Source organism: Thamnophis sirtalis, unplaced genomic scaffold, assembly GCF_051295495.1.
Source record: "Thamnophis sirtalis isolate CommonGarterSnake01/CBP01778 unplaced genomic scaffold, rThaSir2_p1.2 scaffold_10, whole genome shotgun sequence".
In the NCBI taxonomy this organism is placed as follows: Eukaryota; Metazoa; Chordata; class Lepidosauria; order Squamata; family Natricidae; genus Thamnophis; species Thamnophis sirtalis.
The window spans coordinates 38,154,244-38,170,943 of NW_028261390.1; the positions used below are offsets into that span (position 1 = coordinate 38,154,244).

Consider the following 16,700-nt stretch of genomic DNA (forward strand, 5'->3'; position numbering starts at 1 on the left):
TAAAAATATTGGGTATCTGCCTGGATGGTCTCTTGTGACGAGCCGAAGGACAGAGAATGGAAGTAGTGATCTTCCTCCCATATTTGGGCATACCAGGGGTTGTAATTATCTAATAGATACCTTTCACCCTGGCTTCACTGATAACGGATAAGAGCCTGTGGCCTAATGGCTAAGATGTTTGCCTAGTATGTAATATAGCCCAGGTTCAAATCCCAGTAAGGGTATGGCTAGCTGATGAGAGCTAAATAGCTTGAAATAGATCTATACTAGTCTCCCTTTATTTATTTATCAGCGCAAATACAACAAAATGTAACAAAAAAGCAACAGTAAAAATATTGGGTTTCTGCCTGGATGGTCTCTTGTGACGAGCTGAAGGACAGAGAATGGAAATAGTGATCTTCCTCCCATATTTGGGCATACCGGGGGTTGTAATTATTATATATAAAGTTGATGCCACTGTTGGTTTTCTTGCATCAGGCTTCACAGTTCAAATTTATAATCCACTTGGTGTCACCCTCTCCTCAGTATCACTGTTAGTGTCAGTCAGTTCATACAACAATTCCAGCAAAAAAAGGGGGGGTGAGTAGAAACACCCTCTAATTGTTCCAAAAGAGTCCTCTCTCTACTGTCTCTGGCACTGTTCCAAGTTCCGAGGCAAATAAATCCCAAATACTTGTAAGTTCAACTATTCTTTGGGAAAAACAAAACAGTAGAAGGAAGAGCAAGAAGAAAAAAGTCAACTACCAAACCCGACTGTTAAACAATCCTTTCTGTGCCTTCCAAATCTTCTTGGCAGTTAATATGTTCTACTCCTGTTGTCCATGCTGGGTTTTCATTCTCACTGTGGCCAATTCCTTCAAGTTATTCAGGCTGTCAATTCCAACTCAGTGTCTATGCTTTCACTTCTTTTCGGCAAAATTGAACTGCAAAAACAGTCTCCTTCCCAGCACCTCTTTCTTTCCCGCTTGCCCTCTCTGCCAATTTCGCGTTGTCCTCCTCTTCTTTGGGTTGTCAGTAATAGTAACAGATGTCTCAATTTCAATTGCTTTCTCTCTCTGCTTCCTTCTTATGTGGTTGCCATCACTCCGGTCCTAACCAAATAGCAGGATAGATCCTCATCCATTTAGTGGGTTTCTCCTACCCGCTGGGGGATTTGCCTTATCACCCCAGTGTCTTCAGAGTATCCCTCTTAATCTGCTGGTCCCTTCAGGCTCCACAGCACTCAGAAATGAGCCAAATGAAGAAGTTAGTGTTAGAGGTTAGGAGAGCTCCTGTTCCTCCGCTCCAAGCACAATGACGTCACCACAGGGTCTTGTATTATTTTTATATGAATATCTGTATGCTATCCTTGCAGCGTTACCATTCAGGACAGCTAGAAAAAAATAAAAATATGATAAAATATGATAAATTAATGCAACTTTTAAAAAGATCCAAGCAAGAGCTAAAATAAGGCATTTTGTTTATTTTATATTATTTAAAACACAAAAGAAGATGAGGAAGAGGCACAGAAAGTAGTAGTAGTAGTAGTAGTAGTAGTAGTAGTAGTAGTAGCAGTAGTAGTAGTCTTCCTTCCTGTGTTTACTCTTGAGTAAGTTGTCCCAAAGGTACTTTTCAAGAAGCAATTCGACTTTCTTGTTTTGATGTTTCACTTCTCATCCAAGAAGCTTCTTTAGCTCTAACTGGTTGGTGAGGAATGGGAGGTTTTATATTCCTTGCAACAACTGGTCATTTGTATTCTTTTAGAGAACTGTTGAGCCCACTTGAAGGTTTATCTGTGTTCTCAAGGTCACCTGAGTAGTGCAAATGGGTGGGGAACCTTCTTGGAACTTCTGAAAGGATGGTATTGTAGACTGGAGATAGATGACGTCCCTCTCTTTACAATATTCCTCTCTTTCTGTTCATTTCTCACCATCCAGTCAGAGCTGAAGAAGCTTCTTGGATGAGAAGTGAAACGTCTTCAAAGAATAACAAGAAAGTCCAATTGCTCCTTGAAAGGGCATCTTTGGGAGAACCAGACCCATGATTACTGAGAATCTCCATAGACATCTTGAGTTAGTTGGAAAGTGAGTGGCCTTAGAAATTGATCGATTGCATAAAGTAAAAAAACACTTTGTTTCTGAAACCTCAGTATTTAACTGCACTGCTTCTGATATTTGACATGGTAAACCTCTCTTCATTATTACTGTACTATGAACCATCACGTTTTATCATGCAGAATGGACAGAACATCTACAAATATTGTTAAAAGAGAGATCTTACTTGATCTCTTGATGACTGGCTAATCCTATGTTATATTGAAGCCATACATTCTTAAGAATGTTTGAATCACAAACTTTCTTATCCATGGCTATCTGTCTGTAACTTTGTCTATAATTATGTGCTTGACCTTGGGTACTTGATCTTGCTTTCCATCAGCTATATAATAAAGAAAATCAAAGTAATTTTTAAAGGAATCTTCAACAGAATGTTTTTAAACTTTACCTTTTACAGAGAAACAGAAGTGTTAGCAGCATAACAATTATGGCATATCCTTTTGCAGATTAGTGTTCATTTCATCAGGTACATTAAGTGCTATCATAAATTATACAGGTTTGCAGAGAACTATAAACAATGAAGTCATGGTAAATGGAATGGAAAAAGTACTGGTGGTATTACTCACATAATTCTCTATACAATTGTTGATAATACAACATCCTGTCAAAATTAGATTATAACCATATGTTAAGGTGTTAGTTATGGTAAACTCTTGCAATTTAATTAAATAATAATAATTTTAGATTTGTTAATTGGCTTACCCAATGTGCATCCAGAGTGAACACCAGATAGAACGGACTATATATTGATTTTCAGTTGTCAGTAAGATGTGTTTCTTGGTTCATTGTGTATTCATGTGCCAGACTTGTCAGACTTTCTCCCTGGAAATATCAGTTTAGACAAAGTAACAAGCATTATAACTTCTACATTAAATAGATATTACCGTATTTTTAAAAAAGTAGGTAGGTAGGTAAAGGGAGAGAGAGAGAGAGAGAAATAGAGAGAGAGAGAAAAATGCAGTAGGTAGATAGGGAGACAGAGTGTATGTGTATGTAGGCAGGTAGAGGAATAGAGAGAGAGAAAAAGAAAGAGATAGATAGATAGATAAATACAGTAAATAGGCAGCGGGAGAGAGAGAGTAGATACGTTGGAAGGTAGAGGGATAGAGGGAGAAAAATAGAGAGAGAGAGAAATACAGTAGATAGGTAGGGGGATAGAGAGAGTAGGTAGGTTGGTAGGTAGAGGAATAGAGAGAGAGAAATAGAGAGAGAGAGTAGGTAGGTAGATAGATGTTTCCAGGTGTATTTATCCATGTGCTGGAGAAGGAAATTGCTGACTATCTGCAGCATCCTAAGACTTTGTTTCTGCTGGCACAGCACTTGATCCATCTAATTCTCAACAATCAGTTAAAAAGCTTTCCAAAAGGAAAAAAAAAAGTTTTTGCACTCTGCAAACCTCCCAAAAATGGCTTGTTTTTCATGAAAACGGGCCCTTTTAAAAAAAGGCATGAATAGCCTTGGGGGGGGGGTACTTGCAGCATGCTCCTGCGGATTGCCCCCCCCCAAATGAGCAAAAAACAATCTGTTTTTTGTGAAAACAGGCCCGTTTTTTGTCAAGAAAATTGCATGCATAGTCTTATGGAGACTTATAGAGTGCTGCTGGGGACTGTGGGAGGCAAAAAATGGGCTGTTTGTGCTCATTTCTGCCCTCCCCAGCCCCCAGGAACTCTCTGAAAGCCTCCATAAGGATATGCACGGCCATTTTGGTGAAGGAGGTGCAGCTTCAGGAGGCAAAAAATGCTGTATTCAGTGTATAAGACGCATCCAGATTTTCAGCCTCTTTTTTGAGGGAAAAAAGGTGCATCTTATACTCCCGGTAATACAGTCAACATTCCTAAATCACCTTAATGTGCATTATTATTTCTTTAATTATCTTATCAACATTTTTTTTTACTATAGCTATTTTTGTGGCTATACTGGTTATTGGTGATAACAATCCTTAATTGTCTGAATCATTTATGATTTTTTTAATTATTCGATGCATGTGTGAATTTATTGCTTGAAAAACATTTTCAATTTTTGAAGAAATACTTTGTCTCAATAATTTTCCTTGATAGTATGAATATACAAACCAAGGACTTACTTGGACTTTCTTAATTTGCAAGATATGTTCATATAAGCTTGTACTGTAATTTGAAGTAACCCCCAATGATTCTGTAGAGACTTTGTCCTTATTATAAATAGAATTAAGAAAAGATTTGACAGTTAGTTCTTAGCCAAAAATCAAACCTCTTGTTTAAGTGTAACTCAGTTGGACTTCCCTAAAGATAGTGAAATTTTATTTTTCTTCCATTAATTTTTTTCTAAAGTAGTAAATAAAAAATCTTACTTGAGTAAATCATTTTAATTCAAAACTAGACTATAATACAATTTTTTAAATAAAAAATTCAGCTATAAATATATCAAATTTAAATGGATGTTGACAGATACAAATGATTTTTAAAAAACCAAAATGTGCATTATATAGTTTGGATATGTAAATGTGTATTTAACTTGAAATGTTACTGTTAACAGTATAAGTTACATACTAATTCAGATAATAAGATAAGATAATAAGAAAAATTATACATTTGATATATGAATCTGAAGAAGTCTAAGCCTTGAGGGTTTTTCTTTTTGTTATGTACTGCAAATGCTATTATAATTAGCTGTTGATATTTAAATGTACTTGACTATGAGACGATGACAAATTTACATGGACCAGAAAAAAAATGCTAATGTCATCAAACACTTTCTGGCACTTTAATGTCCAAATTAATAACTGCAAATTTCATTCTGTTGCCTCCTGATGATTTCTGCATATGTATCGAAATTCTTCCCTGGATGATATCTAAAAGACTTAAATGACTTAAATTATTAAAAGACTTAATATGATTCAATGCTGTTTAGTTATTTTTCTTGACAACATAAAGAAGATACATATGGTGTAGCTCAAATTATTTCCCAATGGTACCTATGGAGGTGAGAAAAAAGGTTTTTGAAAGATTCTTAAGGACTCAGCGAAAAGTCTACAGAATAATGAAACATAAATGACAGTTAAAAGCAACCCAATAAGCAGATAAACTTTAATAAGTGGATATCAAGATTTGAGTCACCAGTGTCAGCTTTGTTGTGGCTAAGAAATAGAGATCTAAGAATATTACGTAAGTATATTCACAACCTTTTAAAAAGAAAGTGAACCATCAACTAGCTACCTGGAGTACTCATATTCAACCCAATACTTTATATTCATCAGATTAATACATTCAAGAGTGTCCTGCAAAGGGCTCATATGTTTGTTGATTGGGGGGGGGGGAAGGGGAGAGAGAAAAAAAATATAAGGATTTTGTTTACTACTTTTATTAGAAGGAAGCAAAGTCTTTAAATTTTTATTCCTCCCCCCAACAACCTCTTTTGTTAGAAGGAAGATGTAAGTTTAGGTTATAGTTACAACACAAGCATTCAGTGAGGCAGTATGAAGGAATCTCTTACCTATTTCCTCTTTCACTTTTTCAGAGCAGATGGAAGGAAGTTTCCTCTCTTATGAAATCATCCTATATTAGTTAGGTAACTTCCTTTGTTGTTATTAGTATGATAACTCTCATAGTTAATTGTCTCTTTTCACAAGAGCAGCACATATGACTTCTCTTGTTCTTAGGATAAAACCATCATAGAGATTCAAGGACCTTTATTTAAGAAGAGACTACTTTGCCTGGCAGAAGAAAGAGTGACAATGCTTTGGGGTCCTTTTCGAGGACTAGAAACAAGAAAGCAAGAAACAGAAAGGCAGCCTGGTAGACAGGAAGAAAGGAAACAGAAGTAAGAAGATTTTGAATGCACATGAGACTGATTAGCCACATTGGATGACCATGATTGTCAAAGTTGGAAGCTGCAAAGAACATATGGTAGATTTCCATAAATATGTGTCATGTGGCTTTTGAAATGAGCTGTGGGAGAACATGCTAGAAGGCTTTAAACAGTGAAGTGAATGTTCTAGAACAGGGGTGTCAAACTGGTGGGCTGGATGTGTCACACACAGGCCACGCCCACCCCAGCTCTGTGAAGGGGAAAATGTTGCAAAATGTCATGTGATTATAACATGACGCCATGAGTTTGAAACCCATGTTCTAGAAGGAGCAGAAGTCTCTGTGGTGAAACTACTTCCTCTTTCCCTTCATAATTCAAATAAGCAAAGTCCATGTTAACAAATTGGCAGAACATCTGTGAATGGGTTGCATCCATCTAAGAGTTACAGGGGTTAACTTTGAGAGTCTTCTGTATAATTTTTATGATATCACACTGGTTCCAGTATATGTTATGAGTTCAAAGCATGATTGAACGAGCGCCCTGTTGAGATCCGGATCCTTACTACCCTCCCGGCCTTCCGCAAAGCCACCAAGTCCTGGCTGTTCCAGCAGGCTGGGGGGAGCTGAGAAGCATCTACCTCCATAGAAATTGTGAATGTTGGTTTTGTTTTTAATATGTTGTCTTTGTCTTGTTCTCCCCTTTCCCTTGTCTTTTGTAAGCCGCCCGGAGTCCTCCGGGAGTGGGCGGCATACAAGACAAATAAATAATAATAATAATAATAATAATAATAATAATAATAATAACAACAACAACAACAACAACTCTGCCGTTGCTGGTCCCAAGCCCGGATGAGAAAGGAGGAGGGTTGGGGTCAGGTTGGCATCTGGTCCCATAAAAAAAAAACCCGCCAACCCATACAATATGGTGAGAAAAACAAACAAGAATTCCATACCGCATCGGTCGTCGCGCGGGTTAACAAGGGCCGCAGAGGATGTTGGGGTCCCTGGACATCCGTCGACAAGTGGGCTACAAGTGGACCAGCCAACAAAATGACAAAAATATAGTGCAGATGAAAACCGTGCCATAATGGCCTGTTACTACAACTCAGAGCCGGAAAAAAGAGGCTATTTAAAGCGAATGTATGAATTATGGAAACAACAATATCCAGATTCAAATGTTAGTGAACAACGACTAGCAGATCAAAGGCGATTTATTATACGGAATAAAGTGTTTAGTGAAGTTGAACATGAGGAAATTCAGGCAAATTGCAAAACCCAAAAAACAATATCACAAGAGGAAATAACTGATATTCAAGACACAACTAAAGACATTATAGTAGAACTCCCAGAAGAAGCTCTCGGGGAGGAAATAACATCACCACCACTAGAACCAGTTATCACTGAACCAACTGATGAACTAACTCAAAAACAAAAAGAATTGAAGGATAAGATCATGGAGCATTTTCTGTTTAATGAGGAAAGGCAACGTTTACCATCACTAAAAACTGTGCCTAAGAAAATTTTGGCCCCTATCATGAAAATGGTTAATGCAGTGTTTTCAACAATTGAACCGGGATCCATCTTGGAAACGAACCAGTTAATGTACAGCGCAGCTGTAATAGTCACTAATGAACTAGGCATTAAAATTAAAGTACCTAGTCACACAACAGAAAAAGCATCAAAGCCAAAGTGGAAAATCCGTTTAGAACAAAAAATCAAAAAATTAAGGGCAGATGCTAGTAACTTAAAGAACATGCATGAGCAACGGCTTAAAAACAACAAAATCATAGATCGGCTAATCAGAAGATATAGATTGGATACAAGAAACATCAATGAAGCTATAGAGATTGTAAAACAGCAGATAACAGCAACAGCTAGAAAAATTGAAAGATATGAGGCACGAATCATCCAATATAAACAAAATCAGCAATTTCGATCAGACCAACGGCGTTTTTATCAAAGTCTTAATGTGAATGGTGACACCAAAAGTGAAAAACCAGAAAAGCAGGCCACAGTTGAATTCTGGAAAGAATTGTGGGAAAATGCAAAGGACTACAACAAGGAAGCAAAGTGGATACATGACTTTGAGAAAAGCATTGGCAACAAACAAATGCAAGTATTAGAAATAACAACTGAGATGGTCAAAAATCGAGTTAAAAAGGTAAAGAATTGGACATCACCTGGAAAGGACCAATTACATGGTTTCTGGCTCAAATATCTGACCAGTTTACATGCAATATTGGCCAGGCAACTGAATGAAATTTTACAAAAGGGCCAAATTGATGAATGGTTGACAACTGGAAAAACATACTTGATTCAGAAAGATCCAACTAAAGGAACAACACCTGAAAACTACAGACCAATAACATGCTTGCCAACAACCTTCAAATTACTCACAGGCATTATTGCAGATAACATGATGGATTATTTAGAAACAAACAACATCTTGCCAGTAGAGCAAAAAGGCAACAAAAGAAGGAGCAGGGGCACAAAAGATCAGCTTCTAATTGATAAAATGATATTAGAAAATTGTAAGAACAGAAAAACGAACTTGAATATGGTCTGGATTGATTAAAAAAGGCATTTGACTCACTGCCACATAGTTGGATCATAAAATGCTTAGAAACAACTGGCATTAGCAAAAATATTACATCCTTTACTGAAAAGGCGATGAAACAATGGAGAACTGAGTTGGCAGTAGGGAATGAGATCTACGGAATGGTTAATATCAAGCGAGGAATTTTCCAGGGTGACTCACTTTCACCTCTTCTCTTCATCATCGCAATGATCCCACTATCAGTAATCTTAAAAAAAATGAAATTAGGCTACCAAACAGCCAAAGAAGCTGAAAAAATTTCACATTTACTATATATGGATGATTTGAAACTCTATGGAAAGTCAAAAATAGAAATCCAATCATTGACAAACACAGTCTGAATATTCAGCACCGATATTTCAATGCAGTTTGGCATGGAAAAATGCGCCACTGTATCCATAAAAAGGGGCAAAATCACTGCATGCGAGGGAATTGAAATGCCCAATGGCCAATTAATTAAATGCAAAGAAAATGAAGCCTACAAATACTTAGGCATTCTGCAGTTGGATAACATCAAGCATGGAGAAGTAAAAACTATTGTCAGGCGAGAGTACACCAACAGAGTTAGGAAAATTTTAAAATCTAAATTGAATGGTGGAAATACAATCAAGGCCATAAATACCTGGGCAATACCAGTTATAAGATACACAGCTGGTATAGTTAACTGGACACAAGCTGATTTGGACCTTTTCGACCGAAAAACCAGGAAACTAATGACAATGCACTACAGTTTACATCCACGTGGTGATACTGATAGACTATATCTGCCCCGAAAATCAGGTGGCAGAGGATTATTACAAGTGAAGCAAACAGTTGAAGAAGAAAAACATGCACTGGCTGATTATTTAAAAGAAAGTCAAGAACATCTATTAATCGAAGTAAAGAACAAAAATCTACTGAAGGCCCAACAGACGAAACAAGAATACAGAAAAGATGTGATGAAATCAAGAATGGAGAGTTGGCAGAACAAAGCACTGCATGGCCAATTTCTGGAAAAAATAAAAGATAAAGTGGACAGTGAACAAACTTGGTTATGGTTAACAACAGGTACATTAAAGAAAGAAACAGAGTCACTAATCCTGGCTGCGCAAGAACAAGCTATCCGCACAAATGCCATTAAGACCAAAATCGAAAAATCCTCTGATGATGCCAAATGCAGACTTTGCAAAGAAGCTGATGAAACTGTTGATCACATCCTCAGCTGCTATAAAAAAATCGCACAGACTGATTATAAATTGCGGCACAATTCAGTAGCACAAATGATCCACTGGAATTTGTGCAAAAATTATAATATTAAAACAGCAACAAACTGGTGGGAACATCAGCCTGAAAAAGTCACCAAAAATCAGATGGTCAAGATCTTGTGGGATTTCCGTATACAAACAGACAAAATACTGGTGCATAATACACCAGACATCACACTGGTTGAGAAAAATAAGGTCACAATCATAGACATCGCAATACCAGGTGATAGCAGGGTCGCCGAGAAGGAACATGAAAAAATTGCAAGATACCAGGACTTAAAAATCGAAATTCAACGACTATGGCACAAACCTGCAATGGTAATTCCAGTGGTAATTGGCACATTGGATGCTATTCCAAAAGCACTGGAATTACATTTAAAACAGTTAAAAATTGACAAAATCACCATAAGTCAAATGCAAAAAGCCGCACTGCTTGGATCTGCACGCATATTACGAAAATACGTTACGACGTCCTAGGCCCCTGGGTGGGGCCCGACTAGTAACCAATGCCAAATCCGGCGAAACAACTGGCCGCTGTGATACAATTGTATAATAATAATAATACTTGAGCACCAGCATGTATCCTGATACCCAGATTTATTAAAGAGAAGATAATTTTACGTTCATTTGTTCACTAGCACCATAACAGTTCTGCCAGCATGTTACTAGAAGAAAATATCAAGTGAATACTTTTATACATGCTGTATCTGAATTTTTGTTATGCATAAATATCTTGTAGGCTTAAATTAACAGAGAAATATTGCTGGAAATCACAATCATATTTCCAGGATAAACTCCAGGAAGCTTCTTGTGTCCATTGCTTTGCTAAGCAAACAGAGAGATTAGATTTTCATAACTAAGGGAAAACAAATACTTCCATAGTTAGGATGAAAGTATTGGTTTGGCTCATGTCTATATGTTCTGTGTAATAGATTTTCTTTTTTTAACATCCTGTAATAGTTTTTGACAGTGTTATCCTATAAGGTGAAATGATCAAATTGTCAACCGGACAATGCCAGCTGGCGGCTCCCTGGGGGAGGGCCTTCTCTGTTGCTGCGCCGGCCCTGTGGAACGATCTACCTGCAGAGATCCGGACCCTTACCACTCTCCTGGCCTTCCATAAAGCTGTCAAGACCTGGCTGTTCCAGCAGGCCTGGGGTGTTGATTGATAACCAGCCCCGCTTAGATGGAATGGGTGATGTGAATTTTAATATTGTATTTTTTATTTCTATTTTAAACTTTAAGTGTTTCTTGTTTTGTTGTGAGCCGCCCAGAGTCCCAATGGGAGTGGGCGGCATACACATTCTATTAAACTTGGAAACTTGTTCTGTACCAGACACTGACATATTCTGTCTCCAAGTAAATGTGTATTATAAGGATTATTAAAATACAGTTTTAGTGAAACCCTCATGAACATTAACTTCTGCAGTGGAGGAAGCATATCACTATTACACTGATTTATTCCCTGTGCATTGTTACTGTGGTTGCTAAAGAGTTGGTTCTTTCTTCTCTCTCCTACATTCTACTGTCAGGGCCAATAGAAGCTGGACATATCCCAACCTTTACAACATCTTCACCAGTATTGTAGACTGTTTGTTCAGCAAAACATGTGTTGGAAAGGAAAAAAAAACTGTTTAAACTTGAACAGATAAAAATAAAGTGAGAATACCTTGAAAATGAAGATAATGTTATGAGGACGTTTCTTTAAGCTGTTTAGCAAGGCATTCTAATTCTATAGTTAGAAGAATGTGAAAATTAACCAATAAACCAGAATTATGATTAGATTAGAAACTTATTATCACCAAATAAGATATCAGATGATTACAGCTGGTGACCAACCCTGATTTCTTCTACATTGTCTTTGTCAGAAGCTGTCTGGGAAGATGGCAAAATGTCACCCAAAGATGCTATAAGTGTTCTAAATGCAAGCTAGTTGCCAAGTACCTGGATTTTGATCACATGCCCATGACATTGTTATGACAGTCATAAGTATGAGGAGTAGCTGTAAGTAACTTTTTTCAATGCCTTTATAACTTTAAATGGTCAATAAACCAATGGTTATAGATCAAGGACTATCTGTAATATTGCCATAATAGCCATAATATATAAAACCAGGTAATAGTTTGGTAAGCCCAGCTTAAATCTACAATATTGGCTTGACATTTTAGGTATTTTATTGGCTAAAATGATTACTTTTACCTTGTTATTATTGGCTATAACATTTATTTTACCTTTTCAACTATATATTAGTCCTTATTCAATTTAATAGACAAATGCTATTTAGAACCTTGGAGTAACAAGTACAATTTACAACATTGACTTGTGTTTTTTTTAATTAAGGGCTATAATATTAATTTTACCATGTGTACCTTGTGTATCTCTTAATTTATATATTATCAACCTAAATGCCATTTACATTAACTTAAATGTATGGATCAGAAAAGTATGTTTTATTTGTCATATATTGTACTGAGAGTGGTAAACATGAATGATTTGTTCAAAAGCTCTAAATGTTCCTCCCAACAATCCTACTCAGACTGTTGTTTGACTTATATTTAAAAATACGACACATGTGTCATGATATAATAAACATGTGGTTTTTGTGCTTGTTAGATAACATCTCAACAAATGCAGTATCATATTATTTTCATGATAAAAAGATGCACCAATTATTTAACAACATTTTTCAAAAGACGCCACAAGATTAGCATGACCATTTTTGGGCTGCAATAATTTAGATAACAAACTGCATTATACAGACTACTAAACCGTTCCATTAACCCTTTTGCTACTTGTTCATGAAATGCCCTGGAAAAATAAAGGTAAGGATACTGTCATAGTGGACTCTTTAGAAAATGACTCTTTACTACTTTTTTGAAACTATCATTTTCAGCAGATAATTGTAAAGCATTGCAAAGCAACCACATCAGTCTTGATACTTTGCTAGCTGTTTTAGGGTCAGGTAATAAGACAAATATAGGCAGCTTAGAAGATTTGTGTCAAGTATGAAACTTTGGCAGTTACATGCCTCTTATTTTCAACTTGCCATTAGAGTAGGGAGGGGGAGATGTTGCTTTAAAATGGACTAGAATGGAGAAACGAAATCTCAACGATTCCACTGAAGACTGTGAGAGCCTGAAACCTTTTCAAAGACATCCTAGCAGATGTGGAGTTGAAGCAGATGGTTCCCATAACACAGTGAACTTGTTTGCATGGACTATATGAGAGGTTGGGAATAAATTGTTGTTTAAGTCTATGAATTGGTGTCTGGGAATCTCAGGGTTAGTTTTGCTTTGACATTACCATGCAGTAAGATTTTTGGAAATGGAATGAACCTGAAGTTTTATTTGGATTTTCAGGCTGTATGTTGACATTCTGCAACTTGTGGTATCAAGCAGGAGATACAAAGAACTAAACGAACCAGGCACAAGTCACAAATATTCTTGAAAATTTTCAACAAATTCTGCAAAAACTTTATGGTCCAACCATTAAATATTATTTTAACTTCAAGATGGATGAGAACTATATGATTTGGGAACTGATTATGAATCATCCTAAAGACAATATTGATTTTCTTCATATGGCAATGATAAAGCTTCCCCTTGCACATATGTGCTAGTCGTTCCCGACTCTAGAAGGCAGTGCTCATCTCCGTTTCAAAGCCGAAGAGTCAGCACTGTCTGAAGACGTCTCGGTGGTCATGTGGCTGGGATGAGCCACAGTGGGTGCAGTACTGCAGGCCACTTCAGCTGACTGTTATCTGCAGTTCAGTGGTTCTAATCTCACCGGCTCAAGGTTGACTCAGCCTTCCAACCTTCCGAGGTGGGTGAAATGAGGACCCAGACTGTGGGGGCAATATGCTGACTCTGTAAACCACTTAGAGAGGGCTGAAAGCCCTATGAAGGGGTATATAAGTCTAACTGCTATTGCTATTGCTATGACTAAATTTCAGAAGTGCACTGAACACTGTTATCTTCCCACCAAAGGTCGTCCCTTTTTCTACTTGCATTTTTTACGTACTTTCAAACTGCTAGGTTGGCAGATGCTGGGACAAGTAACGGGAGCTCACTCTGTTATGCAGTGCTAGTGATTCGAACTGCCGAACTGCCGAGCTTTCTGATCAGCAAGCTCAGCTTCTTAGCCACTGAGCCACTATGTCCTTCTCTATAGGAAAGTTCTTCTCCATAGGAGAATCCTAACTTGGACTTCCAATGGTGCACCCATCACCACTGAATCCATCCACCTTACTGCTGTTGTCCTGTTCTTCTGTTTCTTCCTGCTTTCAAGTTTTTCTGGAGAATTAGAGTCTCTGCATAATGTGCTTACAATATGATAATAGTCTGGTAATTTTTGCTTTGAGCAAAAACCCCAGGTTGATTTATTTCTCTTATAATCCCATGGTATTATAAGCGCATGGTATTCTCAGGTTGCCCATGGTATTCTCATCTCCAACGAAGATGAGTTCATAAGCTTTAATACTCTTCCTATCATGCTTCTGCAAGGTCCAACTTTTATTTCCATAGAATGTCATGGGGAATACCATTGCTTATGCTATTCAATTGTATGTATCGATACATTATAGCATATGGAATACATTTCTGGAGAATTAGAGTCTCTGCATAATGTGCTTAAAATATGATAATAGTCTGGTAATTTTTGCTTTGAGCAAAAACCCCAGGTTGATTTATTTCTCTTATAATCCCATGGTATTATAAGCCCATGGTATTCTCAGGTTGCCCATGGTATTCTTATGTTATTCAATTGTATGTATCGATACATTATAGCATATGGAATACATTTTCACGTTTTTATGGTTACTCTACCAAGTGTTAGCCTGCAACATAGTTCTTGACTATTTGTTCCTTGATCCAGTGTTCCCCAATCTTTCTGGCATGGCATGGGAGAAGAGGGAGAGGGGATGGTTCTGTGAGTGACAGGTTTGTGTGTGTGCACAGCTACATTTGTGCAAGTGGAGCTTGCACACAAGTGTCCACTGGATGCACACTTGCCCACTTGCTGTTTGTGTGATCTGGTTCTGAATGGGCCATGTCCTGTTTCTAGGCTGTGGCCCAGGGATTGAGGGGCCCTGCCTTGATCATTCATTGTTGAAGATCTTGGTTATTTATTCCTTTCCAATTCGTGTAATATTTAAAACTGTTCATATTTGTTCATCGGAATGAAATTCTAGTTAGTGTCATCAGTAATTAGTGGAATTATGCTAGCACTATATGTGAGATGGGGATATAATAAGGTGACCAGACGTCCCGATTTCAGTGGGATGGTCACGCTTTATAACAATTTTTCCTGTGTCCCGGGCCGTTTTAAAAAAGTCCCGATTTTCTGGCTTCATGTTGAAAGCCCAGTGGATTTGCTTAAGAAATCCTAACTGGGGCAAGACAAAAGGCACCCTGTCTAACCTCTCTCTCTGTCTCAGTACTTTCATTGAAGATATTAAAACGTTAAAGCAACAAAACATACCCCCCCGCCCCTTTTACTCACTTTTATAAGAAAAAATGACCAAGTACCATAGAGCTCCAGAAAATGGCTAGAGAGGTCGCGAGTGTTACTTTCTGGATTTTCCGGAGGTGAGGGGCACAGAGGTTAGAGGTCTGCTCCGAAAAATGGTGGCAAAGTTTCTTTGAAAAATATTTCCCTCACTAATTTCACCATCTCAATTTGCTCAGTTCTTTGTATTAACATCTACATCATTCTGGGTTTATTTGGAGTGCAAGCCTGCTGGTAAGTGAGCTGGGTTTTTTTCTTTTATTTTTTAAATGTATTTTAAAATAATATTTTATTTATTGCGCATAGGATTTTTTAAAATTCTGTGTGGATTCTTTTTTTAAATTGTCTTAGACTATTTAAAAAAAGATTCTATCCAAAATAAATTGAAGTGAAACCATGTTTAAAAATTCTATGCACAATACTTTGAAATATATTGTGCATAGAAAGAATAGTTTGAAATGTTTTACTTCAATTTATTCCGTGTGGATTCTTTTTTTAAATTGTCTTAGTCTGTTTAAAAAAAGATTCTATCCAAAATACAAAATACCAGCTGCAGTTATTCACTTAAGAACTGTGGCAAGAAAGGTGGTATAATGGGCTTAGTGACCAAAGTTACAATGGCATTGAAAAAAGTGACTGATGACCATTTTTCACACTTAGCGACCATTTTCACACTTAGCAATCGTTGCAGCATCCTCATGATCACGTGATCAAAATTTTGATGTTTGAGTTGAGTTGAGTTGAGTTTATTATATTTCTATGCCGCCCTATTCCCCGGAGGGACTCAGGGCGGCTCACAACCAAGTCAGGGGGGGGGGGAGTTACAAATAAGAAAAAAAGAACACGAACAAAAACAATACCACAATTTAAAACACTCAACAACCATACCATTCGAGGGGGGGCAAAAACTCATTAGCCCCAGGCCTGTTGGAACAGCCAGGTTTTAAGGGCTTTGCAGAAGGCCTGGAGGGTGGTGAGGGTCCGAATCTCCACGGGGAGCTCGTTCCAAAGGGCCGGAGCAGCCACAGAGAAGGCCCTCCTCCGGGTGGTCACCAGTCGGCATTGGCCAGTGGATGGAATTCGGAGGAGGCCTAATCTGTGGGATCTAATCAGTCTATTGGAGCCAGTGCAGCTCGCGGAGGATAGGTGTAACGTGGGTGCACCAAGGTACACCCACAATCGCTCGCGCGGCTGCATTCTGGCAACAATCTGTTTGGCAACAGATTCATATTTATGATGGTTTCAGTGTCCTGGGGTCATGTAATCACCTTTTGCCAAAGTCAAATGGGGAAACCAGATTCACTTATGCTACTAACTTATCAGCTGCAGTTATTCACTTAAGAACTGTGGCAAGAAAGGTGGTATAGTGACCAAAGTTACAATGGCATTGAAAAAAGTGGCTGATGACCATTTTCACACTTAGCGACCATTTTCACACTTAGCAACCGTTGCAGCATCCTCATGGTCATGTGATCAA

The 16,700-nt window shown here is 37.7% G+C and overlaps 1 long non-coding RNA gene across 1 annotated transcript; it reads right to left on the reverse strand.

Annotated features, from left to right (window-relative positions):
- Window positions 1-256: 256 nt before the first annotated feature.
- On the reverse strand, window positions 257-4,416 carry LOC148043859 (uncharacterized). The gene is made up of 2 exons (XR_015697890.1): window positions 2,796-4,416; window positions 257-1,372 (listed from the first exon to the last, which is right to left on the reverse strand). It is a non-coding gene; the product is annotated as an uncharacterized LOC148043859 (long non-coding RNA).
- Between the last annotated feature and the right edge of the window lie 12,284 nt (window positions 4,417-16,700).